Raw genomic sequence first — 7,500 nt, forward strand, 5'->3', positions numbered from 1 at the left:
GGTTACCTCTGCTATCGTGGGAATTGAAGCGACTGGGAGTTGAGGTGGCTGCCCTCTCAGAGGTGAGAAGACCTGGTAGCGGCACTATCAGTGTGGGTGGTTACACCTACTACTGGTCGGGCCGCAGCGATGGTCACCACCTCCAGGGTGTAGCCATAGCTATCTCCAGTCGACTTCAGCCCGCGGTAGTCGACTGGCATTGAGACATGGCATTGAGACTGAAGCATGCTTTTGGCTTCTTGTCTCTTATTGCTGTATACGCTCCTACCGATGTATATAAAATCGATGTAAATGAGGCGTTCTACGCCAAACTCGCATCTGTGGCAGACGATTGCCGCCGGCGAGACATTCGCATTGTTCTGGGTGACTTCAATGCGGTATCCGGCTGTGACCGAGCTGGCTACGAGATGTCTGTCGGCCCCCATGGCTCGGGAGCTGATCTCAGCAGCGAGAATAGCCTCCTTCTCCGGGACTTTGCTAGGTCCCAGAAAATGAGGATCTCTGGCTCCTGGTACCAGTGCTCCAACCCACATCGCTGGACTTGGTACAGCGATACAGGTAATGTGGCCAAGGAGATCGACCACATTCTTGTTAGCACGCGATGGAGGATCCTCCAGAACTGCAGGGTTTACCAGAGTGCCGAGTTCTGTGGCACCGACCATAGGCTGCTTGTGGCTACCCTGCGGGTCCACTTCAAAACTCCCCGTCCCTCCAGTGGCCACCCTAAGGTGTTTCACTTGGACAGACTAAGGGAGGAGGAGTGTGCCCGTGGGTTCGCCACGGCAGTCTCTAACCGATTCACAGAAACCAGCAACCTGACGGACTCAGTTGCTCAGTGGGAGTCCTTCAAGCACGTAACACTCGAAGCAGCTCAGGAGTCCATTGGCGTACGCCCAAGGACAAGGCAGAATACCATCTTCCTGGAGACATTACAGGCCACTGAAGCGTGTCGCAAGGCTCGGCTGAATGGGAATCAAGTCTTGCGTTGTTCCATGGTGCGTAGGGCTCGGACACTGCTGAGAAGGGACAAGGAACAGTCCATCAGGAATCTTGCTGAGGAGGTCGAAGGCCATTTCTTGGTAAATGACCTTTATCCTGCCTACCAAGCCCTAAGAAAACTGAACCCTAAGCCCTCCTCACAGATGACTGCAGTCCGATCAGCGGATGGACGGATCATCTCAGATCATGTTGGGGTTCGTGAACGTTGGGCTGAGTATTTTGAACAGTTGTACCAGGTGGACCCTCCAACAGTTAGCTTGGATGCAAGCGATGTCGCAGTGCCTGTGCCGGACCCACCCATCAGCGAGGAACCTCCTACCCTAACAGAGGTTAGGCTGGCGATTTCCAAGCTAAAGAGTGGGAAAGCTGCAGGCATATGTGTTATCCCTGCTGAACTGCTAAAGGCTGGGGGTGAACCTATGGCTAGGGGCCTGCATACAGTCCTGACTGCCATTTGGCAGTCTGGTACCATTCCCCCTGACCTGCTGAGGGGTGTGGTCATCCCTCTCTGGAAGGGGAAAGGGGATCGTTTGGACTGTAGCAACTACGTTGGCATTACACTGCTCAGCATACCAGGCAAGGTTCTCGCCCACATTCTTCTGAAACGGATCCGCAACCACCTACTGAGGCATCAGCGACCGGAGCAGTCTGGATTCACGCCTGGCAAGTACACAATAGACCGTATACTAGCGTTTCGAGTAATTGTGGAACGCCTTCATGAGTTTGGTCGTGGGTTGCTCGCAGCCTACATCGACCTCAAGAAGGCGTTTGACTCAGTGCATCGGGAATCGCTATGGGAGATCCTGAGGCTCAGGGGAATTCCGACACAGATTATTGGCCTGATAGCAAGCCTCTATACTGGTACTGAAAGTGCTGTAAAGTGTGGTGGGGGTATGTCGAACTTCTTCCCTGTTAATTCAGGGGTGAGGCAAGGCTGTGTCATTGCACCAACACTTGTATGGACTGGATAATGGGCAGAGCTACTAGCCAAAGTCAGTGCGGAGCAACACTAGGCAATATTAAGGTCTCAGACCTTGACTTTGCCGACGATGTTGCCATCCTATCTGAGTCCTTGGAGTCACTTGTAGCGGCTCTTGATCCATTTAGCAATGAGGCGAAGCCCCTAGGCCTAGAGGTCTCCTGGACCAAGACCAAGAGTCAGGACTTTGGGGGCCTGTTAGGGGAACCTGTTCAGTCGATCCATGCTTGCGGCGAAGACGTTGAAGTTACAGAAAGTTTTACATACCTTGGTAGCGTAGTCCATATCTCTGGGTTGTCAGACCAGGAAGTCAGTAGACGGATTAGTCTGGCAACAGGAGCCATGAACTCGATCAACAAGAGCGTTTGGAGATGTCGGTACCTATGCAGAAGGACCAAGCTGCGTGTCTTCAAGGCCTTGATACTTCCAGTTTTGCTCTATGGAAGCGAAACCTGGACGCTATCCAGTGCCTTGGAGTCTCACCTTGATGCCTTTTGTAACATGTCCCTTCGCAGGATCATGGGGTACAGTTGGCAGGACCACGTGTCCAACCGACGGTTACACCGTGAGACTGGCATGGGACGTGTTACTTGCATAATCCGGGATCGCCAACTCAGGCTACATGGCCACCTAGCTCGCCTCCCTATGGACGACCCTGCCCATCAGGTTGTCTCTTTGCGAGACAACCCTGGGTGGAGGAGACCTGTGGGACGTCCTAGGAGATCATGGCTTGGGCAGCTCGACGAGACCTGTCGCGAGGAATTAGAGATGGGCCGTGTGCCTGTCTGGAGACTCGCCTCGAGGGATTCTCGTGGCTGGAAGCGAAGGGTGGATGCGGCCTTGCGCCCCCGTCGGCGTTAGCCCCTTGATGATGATGATGATGAACTGGTGACCTCACCTCGCTTCCCCCATACTTCATGCAGCTGTTCATACATTTCCCCCAGCTGCTCACTAATCCTTCCACGCCACGTGTTCGGTGGACGCTCACTTCTTGTGCCCAAAGGTGACCCATCTTACTCAGTTTGCTGGCAGCGGTTACCGTGTGCGGGTCATCGCGACCCGCACTCACAGTGTGTTAGCCCAAGACATTGTAGCAGCGCGACCCCACAACCTGGAGTTCAGCGTACATACCCAGGTTGGGTCACATCAGGTCCACAGCCATGTCAGTGCTCATTGAACAGCGGGCTCCCCTCATTCCCTGCGCGCTTACACAGCGCTCGTGTATTTAAGCCGCAGAGCCTGAAACGAGATAAGCATTCCCTGATCCTCCAGCAGAAACAGACAACAGCAGTAGCACCACAAGGACTGTCCAGTCCTTGGCCGACTGGGGAGCCTACCAGCTCCCCGGTTGATCTCCAACTTCACCACCAACACCCAGCCATACCTGTGGGCACTCACACCCACAACAAACACTCCCCAAATAGAGAAGACACCAGTTACACCCAAATAGAAGATGACCAACTATCATCTTCTATAACATAATGTGTGTCCTCCTTTACATGTGCTGTGAGTCGTAAGTATGTTGACTACCATTACTGTTCACCATAGATTCCTACAACTGGTGGCACGGTGGTTGTTGAGTCCTTTAGGCTCACAATATGAACACAGTCTCTGAAAACAGCTTGAACCCGTTTCCCGAAGACCATGTCTACAAAAACACGTGAGTACCCGTTTTGGGCCTCTTCATTTCTTTTCCCTTCCTTCTTCTCCCATAAATGTGTTAAGCTGTTGGTTTTATTGGGTATAAAAGCTAAATGACAGCAAATGGCACGTTCTCACACTTTCTTCTTCTGACCTCAGATCGCATTACTGTGTGATCACAGTATGTGGTCAACAAACATGAATATCGTTCATTAGTTAAGTAGTTAATTCATTTTTCTTGATCATTAAAAATTAATATTGTTTCAACTGAAACAAATTTAACACGTTCATGATTTTATCTTTCTCACGAATATCAATCATATTTATTTTTCCTCTCGTAGCGCGTTTTCCTGTCTTGACCTGACCGCACTTTTACTTTCACTTCCGGTCGATCAGGACGCTAGAAGGTCAAGAGATGAGTGATCAATTAAGCTAGGGTTTAAGCTAGAATCATTATTTTCTTATAAATCGCACCCTTCTCACCCTCTTGAAGTCGCTTACATAATTTGGGTACCCCAGCGATCATTGATAAAATACCCGTAGAAATGTCACGAGCACCCCACACAGATACACAGATAGAGCAGATTATTATATATTTTTCCCTGCTTGTTGCTTGTTATTGTACCGCAATTTGGGGATAGGATCCCCGATCCATTAGTTCTCTGGCTACCTCGGCAATTCAGAATTGCTGACCCCTGAGAAGATTTGTTGCTAAAAAGCCGTGCTAATTATTTTTTTCACGTCACCATTCTTTATGCATACATTCTGTCCGCATATCATTAAATGTTTGAATTCAAATGTGTGTAGTTGAATAATTTTGTATGATAACATCACTTAATTTATCTCAGTTTTTGTTATATCTACTGTTAAATCTGTTAATCTGTTCGTGATTTCATTTTCTGTGTGAGGTCACTCTCAGCTATCATTTCCATTCATGGCTCACTTGTCCGCTCACACACACACTACACAACACTCACACACACACACACACACATTTACATCACTAACTCACTCCTTCATCCACACAGATCAAAAGACACTGAAACTTTTCATTATAGGGTTTGTTGCTGTCGAAGTGCCACATAAAGATCTATGATGTATCTCTTTAGCCCCGATTTTTCAGTCGTGCCCAGTGGGCTCGTACATGATGTACAGTTTCATATTGTTAACCATCTATTTCTTCTCTGTGTGACGACAACTGGTTCAAGTTAAATCCTTGCTGTTGCGTTGCCGTTTCCCTTACCTACTCTCATAGCTATCAGAGGAATGGGTTTTGGTAGTTCAAGCCAGGTCATGCAGATTCGCTTCTGGACGTCTCCCCGCTCCCTATTTTCTTTCTTATCTTTGTGAAATAAAACACAAAACAAAACAAAAAGCCGAAAATAAGAAAAACGAGCATTAGAAACTGCAAATTTATATAATAACCAGTTGTGGCACTTAAACACCCCTCTTACTCTGTTTACCTTTCTTTTTCTCTTACTATCTTGGCCCTTAACGTGTTGAATCTGGTTTCCCCACTATCTATTCCAGTCGGAACGGACCATAACTGACAGTCGGCACTGAAGGAGACCCTGCTACAGAAACGGTCCACTTTTGGATGGCTGTGGAAGGACGTCACCGAAGATTCCATAAAGGCCTGCGGACCAGATGTTTCATCAGAGCAGTATTAAGCCTGCCCCATGAATGTAGTGGAAGGGGCGGCCGCATGCCGGATGCCTAGATCCAGCGAAGGACAAGGACTCAACCATGCTCATGCACCAGTCTTCGCCTGGACGCACCGCAAATCCAGTCAACTCCAAAGATCTCGTCAGCACATGTTCAGCCACCCTGAGTATGCCGAAGATGACACCTCCTGTCCGCTCCCGTAGATCCATATAAATTATGACATGCAGCCTAGAAGGACCTGGACGAGGGCTATGGGGAAGTTTAGACGAATCCAAAGTCAGGAGAACTTGTGCGAGACCTTCGAGGAATGGGACATCGAGGACTGTTACAGAGACACTAAGAACCGAGGAAGAAAGAGGAGACAGCAGGACAAGCAATACTAAGATGCAGCAAGAGAACGCATGTGAACGCGATATGACCAACCAAAGTTAGGTCACCCTTGATGCATATCTAAGGCAACGTCGACGGGGCTAGGTGTTAGTAGGTGCCGAGTCAATATGCAGGACATTAAAGATGGGAACAGTGACCTCACACCTTGCTCCCCCATACTCCTGAGCTTTCTCTACATTTCCCCCAGCTGCCTTACTATTCCTTCCACAGTGGAGGCGTTTTCAGCATTCTAGTGCCCAAGGTGTGACCCCGCTTACCTCTTTCATACCATATGCCGGATGTGTGGTAAGGTCGTTCCAGTAGTCCTGAATACACCCGCCAGATCCTTGGGTGGGCATCCCACGCCAACTGGATTCGGGTGCACATCCCGCACCCACCATTTGCACAACTGGACACACAATGACTGGCTAACTCTCTGACTTACGTGCAGTTTTCTTCCTCTGTGTTTTTTTTTCACCGGGGGGGGTGGCTGAGGCTTCCTTTTCCGCGCCTGCTTCTTCCAACGGCGTTCCCCGGTAGTCTCCTAACTTTGGTCCATCTTTCTGACATGGATTTCCGCTGGATCGTTCCTTGGACAGAAGACGTGTCTATGTGCAACTCCGTGTCATTCACATCCTCTGGCAGTGATCTACTCCCGGGAGTTTCCTCCGGACAAGTGCTCCCTTGCCGGCAGGGAGGGCCAGAGCAAGGCCAAAAAAGTGGTCCAACTTCTCACATAGCGCTTTGCTCTGCTTTCTGGCGTCTTTCCTCCAACACATGCTTCTTTTCCACAGCTACCTCTTTCCTCTGTTTCCGAAGTAAGAGCCAGCTGCTCCATCTGATCCTCTCCTGCTCCTTAATGTAGTGTAGAAGGCCATGCCTCAAGGCCAGCATTTCCCCTTCTTGCACGTAGTTGCTTCATGGTGCCGTTTTCCAGACCGTCTGATCCTGGCAAGGACGCTATGTCAGTGGTTCGACTTTTAAAAAGGATCAGATGATCGGTCACGGAACACACTCCAGAGGATACTCAGAGGTTTTCTGATAAGGCACTGCACTACACTACACCTAACAAAATATGTACAAATGAAGGGAGGATCCAGCGGAGCAGGCAAGTCATGGCGGAAGGGAAGCACACAAGTCACGTCATGGGACAACTGATAATTTTTGCTTGTTGTCTCCTTTTTAGTTTCCGTGGCCGACTTTGTAACGGTCCGATACCCTCGTTCCCCCGAGGGTATGAGCCAATCAGGAGGACCTAAGGCCCCGCTGCTCGGCGTGGAGGTAATATTTGGCGACGGTCCTGAGTAATCTCGCAGTTTGACAATATATATATCATATATAAATATAATTCCATAAGCCTCCAGGCCGAACCCCCCTGTGGCGGGTTCGCGCCCTGGCCCAGGTGCGAGAAGTTGCAACTGTCGCCTGGAGGAAAAGAATTTTAGTAGAAGAAAAAGGAGACGGGGGAATCCTTTGTGTTCTGTGGTGTTTCCCTCCGCGCTCACGAGTCTGCGCGTCGAGGGCGGCCGGCCGCTATCGTTGCGTCGGGCACGGTATCCTACGACCTTGAGCGTGTCCCTGCCCGGGACGTCCGCACGCCTGCGGCTTTTCCGGGGAGATGGGGTCAGGGTGCGCGGTCCGGAGCACCAAACCGCTATAGCGAACAGCGCTGGATTCTCGGCTAAAACCGGAGGTCGGATAAAGCAGTTTAGCGTCATCTGGCGGTGTGCTCTGTGCACGGCCTCCCTCGACGTGACTCCAGTCTAATCCCTTGGCTAAGCTGTGCTGTTGAAGCAGGTTGAAGCTCGGAGATGGTCACTAATCAGGGGCTGGCCAGAAGGTTCCCC

The sequence above is a fragment of the Penaeus monodon genome, chromosome 13 (assembly GCF_015228065.2).
Source record: "Penaeus monodon isolate SGIC_2016 chromosome 13, NSTDA_Pmon_1, whole genome shotgun sequence".
NCBI lineage: Eukaryota > Metazoa > Arthropoda > Malacostraca > Decapoda > Penaeidae > Penaeus > Penaeus monodon.